This window comes from Erithacus rubecula (genome assembly GCF_903797595.1).
Source record: "Erithacus rubecula genome assembly, chromosome: 3".
NCBI classification, from domain to species: domain Eukaryota; kingdom Metazoa; phylum Chordata; class Aves; order Passeriformes; family Muscicapidae; genus Erithacus; species Erithacus rubecula.
This window is the reverse complement of record NC_136689.1, coordinates 6,211,979-6,222,965: the sequence shown is the minus strand read 5'-3', so window position 1 is coordinate 6,222,965 and position 10,987 is coordinate 6,211,979.

Genomic DNA, 10,987 nt, shown 5'->3' with positions numbered 1-10,987 from the left:
CTCCAACATCAGGCAAATTGTTACACACCAGGACAATCCCCTCCAGACCAGCCAGGCTGGGGCTGAGCCCTGAGATGCTGCATAATAAAACTAAATAGGAAAATGTGCATGTCTGAAAAGGGAATTATCACTGTGGTATAATGACTGCTATGCCTCCCTGGAAAATGCAACATGGTGTGGGACTTTGTTCAAGCACTTTTTTTTTTCAAGCTGCTATTGCCAGCTCCAAATGTTCAAGAACTACAGTTTGACCCTCAAAATCACAAGCTTGTCTGTGAAATGATAAATGTGGAGCTCTTTTACTGTGCTTTCTGGTTTTTGAGCTGTTAGGGTGCACCTGGGTCACACTTATAAGCTTTATACTCTAACCATTAGGACTAGAAACTTACTTTAAATTAAAGAAAGGAAAGCTGAGTTTCTAACCTCATTACACAACTGTAGTAGCTGGAGTGTAAGTGAAACATCAAACATCACAAGACTTGTGATAAAATCATGAGTGCTGACAACATCAATTTAGAGTAAGAGGTGGGATAGCAGGGGAAACTCAGGGCAAATGGATTTACTTTTTATCTTAATGTTTTTACAGGCTGTCTACTTTTATCTTTAATCAGAAGTTTTCAGTGGCAGTTCTTTCTTCGTGTATCTGTGCATGACATTAAAAGGTCAGTTCTGCATTAATACCTGATGCCATTTCCTAACTGCATCTCTCTATCAGAGATTACATGAAAAGGCAGGTGTACTGATGGTACACCTGGTGCTCATATCACAGCAAAGAGGAATTATGGAAGTCCAGGTCATGAGTGCATGGGTAAAACAGCATTGAGAGGGATTCTAGTCCCCTGTGGGGTGTGTGTGTGAAGAATACAGAATGTTTCTCATGGTTCTGATATTTACTGCCTGAGAAGAGAAAACTGAATGGAGAATTTGCCAGTAAAGCTCCACAATCTTTGTGGAATGGGTTGTTTAAAAGCATTGCATGCTGGACTTTTTATGCTTGAAAATTACCTCAATGAAAAATAACATGGAACCTTACAAAGGTAGGTATAGTTAAAACCTTTCATTATAATAAATTGTCAGTAATTAAGCCAAGTAATTAACGGATCACTATGATTATAGATCAACAGACTGGCCAGATCAAGAATTCAGGTCAGTCTTCTGTAATGCCAAAGTGGCAGCAGTGACAAAGTGGTCAGCTGTCCCTCCACTATTAGAGGCAGTTTCCAAACCATGCTTTTATTGTTTGAAATGCTGCAGTTCAAGGGAATAGTGCAGTCACCAGTCCTTCCAGCCACATGCAAAGAGTTGTCAGTGGCAGGTTCCTTGGTCACCCACCTGCTGTCCCTTGGTCTGATGTGTCACTGATCTGAGAGTGCCAGGACAGCAGAGTGGCCAGTTAGAAGGCAGCTCCAGCACAGGGAATGCTCCTGCTCTATCATCATAATCCTGGGATTTAAAGTAGTGAGCTAAGCCAGGTCCAAATGGTCAGTTTGCTCCAGCTGCTTTACACAGCACCAGAGGTACAAGCAGAGTGCACAAGTGAATTTCATGGTGACAAGCCAGAGGTTTTCATATGACATAATGCTGATATTATATATCTTCCACTGCTGGAACCAGCTCCAGATGCATCTGGGTGGGACTGAGTTCTTTAGTTCATGGGTGATTATGTTGCTAATTGGAAGGAGAGACACAGCCCCTGTGTGAATCAAGAGGAGGTGTTCTGAGTCTGTAGTGTGGCCCTTGTCACAGCAGAAGGGATCCAGCCCAACACTATTCCAGCAGGTATATAAGGAAATCAGAATATTCCCCTTATTCCCCCAAAAAAACATCGCAAACTCAGAAAATTCAAGACAAGTGCACACAATTCAAAAATTCTAATAATCTCAAGTTTGGTTTGATGTGATGCATAACCACATGTAACTCAGAAGCATGAGAGAATTTCATAGTTCATACTGTGAATTTGGGGGAAAAAAACCCCTAAATTTTAGAAGAGAAATTACTTTAAAAAAACATTTTTCAGTACATTTTTGTTCCACATATTGCTACAGGAACAGGGTTTGACTTGTTCATTCTCATGCAGGTGATTAGGCGTTTGGTCTGATTAGGCAGATTTCATCTTTCTACAAAACTCAAGTGCAGAGGTCAAAGAAGGAAATGCTTTGTCATCCCTGCCTGCTTTCATGGGGGAGCATTGAGGTTAGCCTTCTGGATGTAAAATCTTACCACAGAGACAGAAAACAAGATTGGCTAACCACAATGACTTGACTCAAAGAATTAGCAGCTCTGACATAATGGAGGCATTCCTGAAAAATCTCAAGTCAGAGTTCTGCCCACTTTTGTGAATAAATAGCAATCAAAAAATCTAGGGCAATAAAACTCCATAGGCATCTCAGAATTCTATTTCAGCCAACATCAATCTTCCTTCCCTTCAGACAAGCTAAATTATACCGGTAAATCAGCGACATTAAATCACTCAAACCAGCTGAATGCAAAAGCTGAGGGAACACACCAAATTTGAACTGTGTATACTGAGAGAAAGAAAACTGCTCATAAAATTAAATCTTAAATAAACATGAACCCTTAGAGGGGGTACACAGGGAAAAGGAAAGACTGCAGTCCAAAACTTCTGAGAGGCCTCTGAACAAATGTACAGGGGAGTGGGAAATGGACTTGGGTTTCTCTGTGCTTCAGAGGCTGCAGCTTACGGAGCCAGAGCTGTAGAGGAGCTAAATCAGACTTACCAAGAGGACAGGAACAGAGCATGGCCTGCCCAGCAGCCAGCAGCCAGCAGCCAGGAGCCAGGAGCATTCCCAGCCTGGAGCATTCCCAGCCTGGAGGGTTCTGCTGGGGCAGTGGTTGGAGGCGCAGGGTGCAGCTGCTCTCATCAGCTGCACAGAGTGGGGCACGGCAGCCCCGGCTCCCCAGGGACTCACAGCCCTCCTGTGTGTCACTGCTGTGCTGAGGATGTGACATCCCTGCCTCCCCAGCTCAGGACCCCTTCCTGCCAGCTCACTGATGCAGCAGTGAAACCTCCCTGTTAGTTTAAGGTGGTTTTTGTTGAAGGTACCAGACCGGGAGCTGCTGAGCCCCAGGGGTAGCGTGCGTTGGGTTCTGCTGATCCTGCAAGAGGGAAAACTCAGTAATGGAAGCTCCAGTGGCTGAGGCACCCATGGAAATGCTGGCCACACTGCAGGATCGTGCCTCAAACCCTGTGAGACTCCAGAGGCATCTTTTCACCAAGGCCAAGGACGTGTCTTACATCACCCACATCTCTCCCACACAGACATGGACATTTTCAGCTCCCAAACCACACAGGGTTTGAATGCTCCAAGACAATGTTCTTCAAGCTTGCCACATCTGTAAGAACAGGATGGCTCACTGCTTTGTAGGTGCCCTGGAAAAACCTTTAATCAGAGCAAATATTGGAGAAACTATAATGAAAGAACACCCATGCACATACAGACAGCAGAAACCAGTAAGAAAATTCTGATTTTCTCCTCCTGCACTGCAGATCAGCTCCAGGAGGCATTCTGCTGTGAACTGTGGCTGGGATCTGCCATCCCCTTGCAACGATTTTGAGTAAGGTTTTTCTCAAGGAGTGCCCAGAGATGGAAAACTGAACTTGCCTTAATGCAGAGCTCACAACAGATCTCCCTCTGCCCTACTCCTACTGAACAAGGGACATCTGAACTTGTCTGCAGAAAGCAGCTAAAAAAAAGAGGCAGAAAAGGGATAAGAATGACTTGAGATTACTCATCAATTGGGATACCTTTGATTTCCTCTCACAATATGGAACAGCAGAGGTGGAGCAGGTCTAGTAAATCAGTGAATGCATCTTACTTGAAGAACAGGATTAATATCTTCCCACAGCCATCCACAATGAAGAATTCTTCAGTTGCCAAAATAATTCTGTGCTGAACAGAGGAATCCACAGGTGGGAAGCAATCTCTGTGAATTTGCTTTCAATTCTCTGTGAATTTACTTAATAACTGCACATATTCAACAGCATCATTCTCTAAAACAAACAAGAACATTTTTTCTGTGGTGCCCTCCTGCCTGTTGGCCAAAGGGATCAGAATTCCCAGTACTGTTCCTAAAGGCTGGATTCACACTACCAACTGGTAGTGTGAAATGTCTTGCCAAGACATTTTTAGAGGAATTATAAAAATCCCTCTTACAGAAGGGAATTATATGCAGTACTTAGGCAAAACAGGCATTCCATTTATAAATATAATTACTTCTGCTATTCTATCAAGAAAAAGAATGTAGTAGTGAGGGATACAACAGAGAAAATTATTTATGTGTTGACACTTGACAATATAAATAGAAAACAAATCTGGCTGGAACGAAGTGGGAAATGAAAAAAACATGAGAAAATATGTAACTGAGATTACCAGTTGGGGGGATAATTTATGACCACTCCTAGTGCATTCTTTCCAATAGAAGTACAGTCCCTCATTTTGCTTTATGTTTGGATTGTAATTATATGTGCACTTAATTACCAACAAATGCACGAGCTTACTTTGCACTTTTTGGCAAATTATCTTCCTTTGACTGATGCCCTGAACACTACAAAGCAGGCATTGGTCTGCAGTGCAAAGGAGGGAACAGAAGATGGCTTGGACATAGTCCCTCTGCTTTAGTGAGCTGTAGCACAGGGGAAGAAAGGAGTGAGAGTGCCATTCACACTCACAAGCAGTGACTGGATGAAATATTATCATCTTAGGAATGATTCTGACCCCATCTCTTGTATTCATTCTCCTTTTACTCAGGCTGCTTGTCTGGGTATGTCCATTACTGCACATCTTCTGCTTTAGATTTGGGAAGAGTATTTTTCTCCAGCATCTTCATTCTTAATATTAGTGATTTATCACATATGGTGCACTATATTTTCACAAAGCTGTAAGATACCATGGTGATTAACACCATATGAGAACCTAAATAGAAGGGAACAGGATAACAGAAATGTCCTCCCAGCAGACACAGGGCTTTGGCTTGTTTTTAAAGACAGTATCTCAGCTCCATGATTTTACTCTGTACAAAAGAATTCTAGGAGTTCCATAATAGAAAGCTGTACTGTACTTGACCATGTTGTAGAGAGAACAAAAACCGTCATGTTTAATTTCCCTCTAGCCTTTAATAATGATTTTCAGATCAATTTGGAGAGATTGATTATTCTAACCCTTTTGATCATACAGATTTCTTACTTTGAAGAAGGCAGAAGAAAAAAATGTAAGAACCACAAGTATTACCCCTTGTGTATACATGCACATATATATATTTTGGTAGGAATTTCTGGTAGGAAAATATCCCAGCTTCACCTAGCCTTGCAAACTTGTCCTGTCAATATTGCAGTCCCCATACAAAATCTATGCACTGAATTTACATGATAATGAGAAACTAATCACATTTTACTTACTCATCCAAACACTGAAAGCCTGGAGACACCAAAGGCTGCTTCCAATGAACACTACTGGGCACGGCACAGCCCTGCTTTCCAAACAGCTCTGTCCTCAGCCACCTGGATTAGGGCTGCCACTGGGACTGCCTTCCCCCCTGCACTTCTGGATCCAAGACAGGGGCTTTACTAAAGTGTGGCAGCCAGCAAAAAAGGGGATTGTCTCTGGGCATAAACCAGAAAGACAGCCTGGGGGATGCTGGGAGGTGCCAGGGTGAAACCCCTGTGGTACAAAGGTGCTGGACATGAACTTTGGCTCCTGCTGGGCTCCCATGGCAGACAGGCAAAAGTGTGGGGAAACCAAAGAGGCAGGCTGGCATCCCTGGGTACTGCTTGATCCTCCAGGAGTGCCAGGAGGGCTGCAAGGAGCATGGGGAGATGAGCAAGAGCAGCTCCATATGCATCTTCCCCCTGAGCAGCACAGCACAGGTTAAATTAAAAAATGCACTGGGGAAAAGGTTGTTTCTGTAAAACTGGTCACTAGCAGCCAGGCCCCCAGGGATGCTCTCCTTGCCTAAGGATGAAATGGGATTATGATGGTAATGTCTGCTGCACTGTAATTAAGGTGGTGTCAGGACTTTCATTAAAAAGTGTGTTTTTGTTGAGGGACTATGGCTTAGAGAAAATTTTTGCTGGAGGCTGAAATATAACATGGTTTCCAGCCAGAAAACACATGCACAACTTTTATTGTATGTGTAATATAGAATCTCACTATAGTCTTGTCTGTGAAGGCTCTGCTATTGTTTCCATAGGGGTATGTAGTTAATTGGTTTAAAAAATTAGTTATTAAAGAAGTGAAGGGCTGAATTCTCTTCTGGAACCCATGTATGTGACATGCCCCCATTAATTGTCTGCAATTAACTCCAAAAACCAATGGCCAAATGGTGTCCTTCTTACTCAGACACACAATGTTATTGAAGTAAACAGCTGGAAACAGGATTGGGCACCTGTGTCCAAGAGTTTACTTCACTACAACCCAAGGCCTCTCCCACATTATGACAACTCTACTGAACGTGAGGCCATCCCATGGTGGGGCAGAGATTAATTCCTTGCAAAACTGGCAATCTATGGCAAGCTTATTTCCACAAACAGTATTTAAATTCCTATTATTGTAGCAGGATCTCAGATAAGGAACCATGACCCCTGTGCACAAGGTGCTGTGCGAAACAGAATAAAAACCCAATCTATGATTGCACACAGACAAATCCTTTCCCCCATTTCATGGCCAGGTTTGTATTATTCCTGTTAAGTAATCTGAGTGTAATGCACCACTCCTGCAAACAGCAAACACTGCTCAGACATTTATTTAACTTTCTGCATGATAAAGTCCCAACTTCACAGCAATCTATTGTCTTTCCCCAGAGGTGCACACGAAGGGGCCAGCGACTGCTCTGGGTTCTTGCTGCTGGCTCTGGGTCTCTCCATCTATCTGCACTGTTTGGCACTTACTGCTTTCAGGTCCTAATTTGATTTTCCTCAAACTACTAGCATTCTACCTTTTTGGATTAAAGTCTCCATGTAATTAACAGTATGTCACAAAATATCATTTCTCTTCTGCCTACCACCACATAGATAAAAAAAGAATACTAAAGTTTATAAAATTACATTTTCATAAATGTGTAAACCAGACAGGAATTCACAAAGAATGGAACAGAAGTTCCTAAGTAACTTGTAGATATTTTATGTGACTTCACATGGGTGCTAAAAAAATGAAACATAACATAGCGCAGTTTATTGTTTCTTCTAAGAAAAGATTATATACATTGTAAGTTTGGGAAGAATTTAAGCATTTCTGCAAATGTTTAAATACAGAACAAACTTTAATCAGGAGGTAGTTGTCGTCAGTGAACCCACTTATGCATCTAGTTACTTATCTGCCTGATTTAGCATCCCCAGGATCATGGCCTCAGTTTGGAGTAACTTAATGAATTTCAGTAGAGTGCCTCAGCTACCACTTGTCAAAATAGCATGATTCAAATGCAAATAAGTGCAAACATGTGCAAAATTAACATTCTTAATAGACAAAGCTTCTCCATATAGGAAGGTATTATTAATACTACTAGCAGAGACAGGCAAGCATAGTTCCTCATGTGGACAAACTCACTCCAAGTACCTTATTTTGATTTCACCTAGCTGAATTAAAGAAATTAGACTTAATCTAAAAAAAAAAAAAAAAAAAGCCAGAAGAAACCAGGATGAGTGAGTCTGCACGAGGGTTATACTACAACCACTGGTTTTAAATTCACACTCTGGCGTGCACAAAAAGAACATTTTTTTATGAAGATAAAAGCCTCCACATGTAATAACTCAATAGATAGACAAGCCCTAGGGGCTTGCATCTTGAGCACTTAACATTTTTGGCCTCATCTTAATGGATAAAAAAAGGTGTGTTTCTCAGTCACATTAGCCCAGTCAAAGGAGCTTAATATGATGAAAAGGCCTTAGGGTTTGGTGAGGCTGAGGTGTAAAGGTGTGAGGCAGCACATCCATCACAGGTGGGCACTGCTGCCTTCAGCTGGTCAGGGGGAGCAGGCAGGGATGGGGGCAGGCAGGGATGGGGAACACGCAGGGATGGTGGAGCAGGCAGGGATGGGGAGCAGGCAGGGATGGGGAGCAGGCAGGGATGAGGAGCAGGCAGGGATGGGGAGCAGGCAGGGATAGGGGCAGGCAGGGATGAGGAGCAGGCAGGGATGGGGAGCAGGCAGGGATGGGGAACACGCAGGGATGGGGAGCAGGCAGGGATGGGGAGCAGGCAGGGATGAGGAGCAGGCAGGGATGGGGAGCAGGCAGGGATGGGGAGCAGGCAGGGATGGGGAGCAGGCAGGGATGGGGAGCAGGCAGGGATGGGGGGCAGGCAGGGATGGTGGAGCAGGCAGGGATGGTGGAGCAGGCAGGGATGGGGAGCAGGCAGGGATAGGGAGCAGGCAGGGATGGGGAACACGCAGGGATGGGGAGCAGGCAGGGATGGGGAGCAGGCAGGGATGGGGAACACGCAGGGATGGTGGAGCAGGCAGGGATAGGGAGCAGGCAGGGATGGGGAACACGCAGGGATAGGGAGCAGGCAGGGATGGTGGAGCAGGCAGGGATGGTGGAGCAGGCAGGGATGAGGAGCAGGCAGGGATGGGGAGCAGGCAGGGATGGTGGAGCAGGCAGGGATGGGGAGCAGGCAGGGATGGGGAACACGCAAGAATGGTGGAGCAGGCAGGGATGGGGAGCCTGGCCTGTGTTAGCCCCATGTTCCTACAAACTCTGGACCCGTTCGTGTGGGGGCAGCTGTTGCCCTGCAGAAGTCAGGATATTTCACAGAGGGGAGCAGGTGAGAAAACAAGAACTAGAATGAAATTATTTTTCCTCACAAACTGTGAATGCCTCCAAAGCAAGCAGTTAGATGGATTCTAGGCAAACTAGGGCTCCACACTATGTGCACTGCTCCAGAGCCCCTGCTAACTGGATTTCTCCAGCTGCTTGGGGATGCTGCTCAGGATGAGAAGCTTTCCTTTTCCCCCCCCCATGACAGCAAAAAGCATCTCCCCAAACTGCTGGGAAAGCCCCCGCTGCTCAAGGAAGGGTGTGTGTGCCATACCCACTACCCAGGCTGGGCTGCTGCCTGCAGCAAGGCAGATCCACGAGATGACAAGCAAGCTAAACTGATGAAAAGAAGAAACAAACATTTCAATATTAAAACTAGGCGTCCACAACACATTGGTTAGCATGACAATTAGCATATGCTGACATTTTTTATAGTCCAGCCAAGTTTAGTACAAATTAACTAGAAATCACATATTTGTATGATGTAATCCTGATTTTGTCACTTGATTTAGGCTTTGTCTAGAACTCTTTTAAATTTTCCTGGGCTTTTTTATTGCTGAAAAAAATTCCAGTAATTTGGCTATTTCTGAACGATTTGGTTATATAAATGCAGATGTAAAACAAGTATCACAGGCAGCTAATGTGGTTGCTGCACTCAGCTGCCTCTGCACCTTCATCCTGGAGTTTGCTACAAGGAGAACCATATGGAATGTCCACAATTTTCAGAGCAGCACAGTCAATTATCAATTTAGCACAGGGCAAGACAAAGTGGTTCAATGTACTGAACATTTGAAATGTTAGCATGTTGCTGATGTGGCTTAAATGCAGTCTTTGTGATAACCTGGACTTTTCTGCAATGGAAACATAAGTGTGAAGAGAACAAAAATTAAACTTTTATTTGGTTTATGTAGAGTGATGAATGGTCACTGAACTGGCAGAGTACTGAATTAATGCCATAAAACAGAAAGTATCTGGATCTCATTCCTGATAGAATCCAGAATAATTTTTTTATTATGTTCCATACACCACTTTAGTTCTATAAAGGCAAAATTATATTTACATTCCAGTTGTCATTTTCCTTTAATTATAATAAGATCATTTTCCTTAACTAGCTGATTTAAGACAACATCCTGTCTTCAGCTTTTTCTATCATGAAAGTATTTGTTATTAAGCACATTGGGACAATTTAGGATGTTTTGAAGTTAAAACCGCATGCATGCCTTGTTTAATCAGAACTGCAAGGATTTCACTTACATTTCAGAAACAATTCCAAAACTACAGAAATGTTTATTTTATGGAAGGCTAAAATGTAAAATTCTAGTTGAATGTTTCAACGCTGCCTGCCCTTGAATATTAAAAAAGAAGCAGGTGTGTCAGCTCACCTGAGTTAGTTTACAATGAACTAGAGGATCTCTTAACATTCAGTAAAGCAGACAAACTGTTCATTCAATATTATATATTTGCTGCAAAAATGTGTGTTTTCCAGACAGCGATAATTTATAATAGGTGGTTAGTGTGGCCAAGGTATAAACGTAAAAATTTTCCTGACAGAACTGTTCAAATATCCTGAATCAACAAAGCACTCCCACACTGGATTTATGTGTGGTGACACGTCTCCCAGCTCGTCCCTCTGCCTCCTCTGAGTGATGATAATGCCAGCAAATACAGTTTCCTACAATTTCATCTCCGCTTCAGGTTCCTGCTCACGAGTCTCTCAGTCCTACCCAGTTCTTCACACCTTCGATTGCCACAGCAGTGGCTGCAGCTGTTCTCAGCACAGACCTGCCCAGCTGTGTTTGGACACGTAAGGAGATAAGGCACAGCAGCAAAACTCACAGGCTAAAACCTTAATTTGCTCCTGTGCTAGACCACACTATACCAACACTGCCTCCACTCCTATTTTATATCATGTTAGATATATATACATACAATTAATATATTAACAAAAACAGAAGAAAAACTTAATTACACATTTTTGCATAAGACACGCATCCAAAGCTCAACCACTTGCAGGTGGTCGAGGCATTAACATCTAAAGGCATTACAAACGTTTCGAGGGGGCTGGATGAAGCACGCACGGACAGGTGATGCCGGTGGTTTCGCCGGGCGCGTTTCCGCCGCGGGATGTGGCAGCGAGTCCCCGCGCCCCGAGCAGCCGGTGCGAGCCCGGAGCTGCCGCGTCGCGGCTCCAGCCACTGCGCACACGCACAGCGCTTTGACACG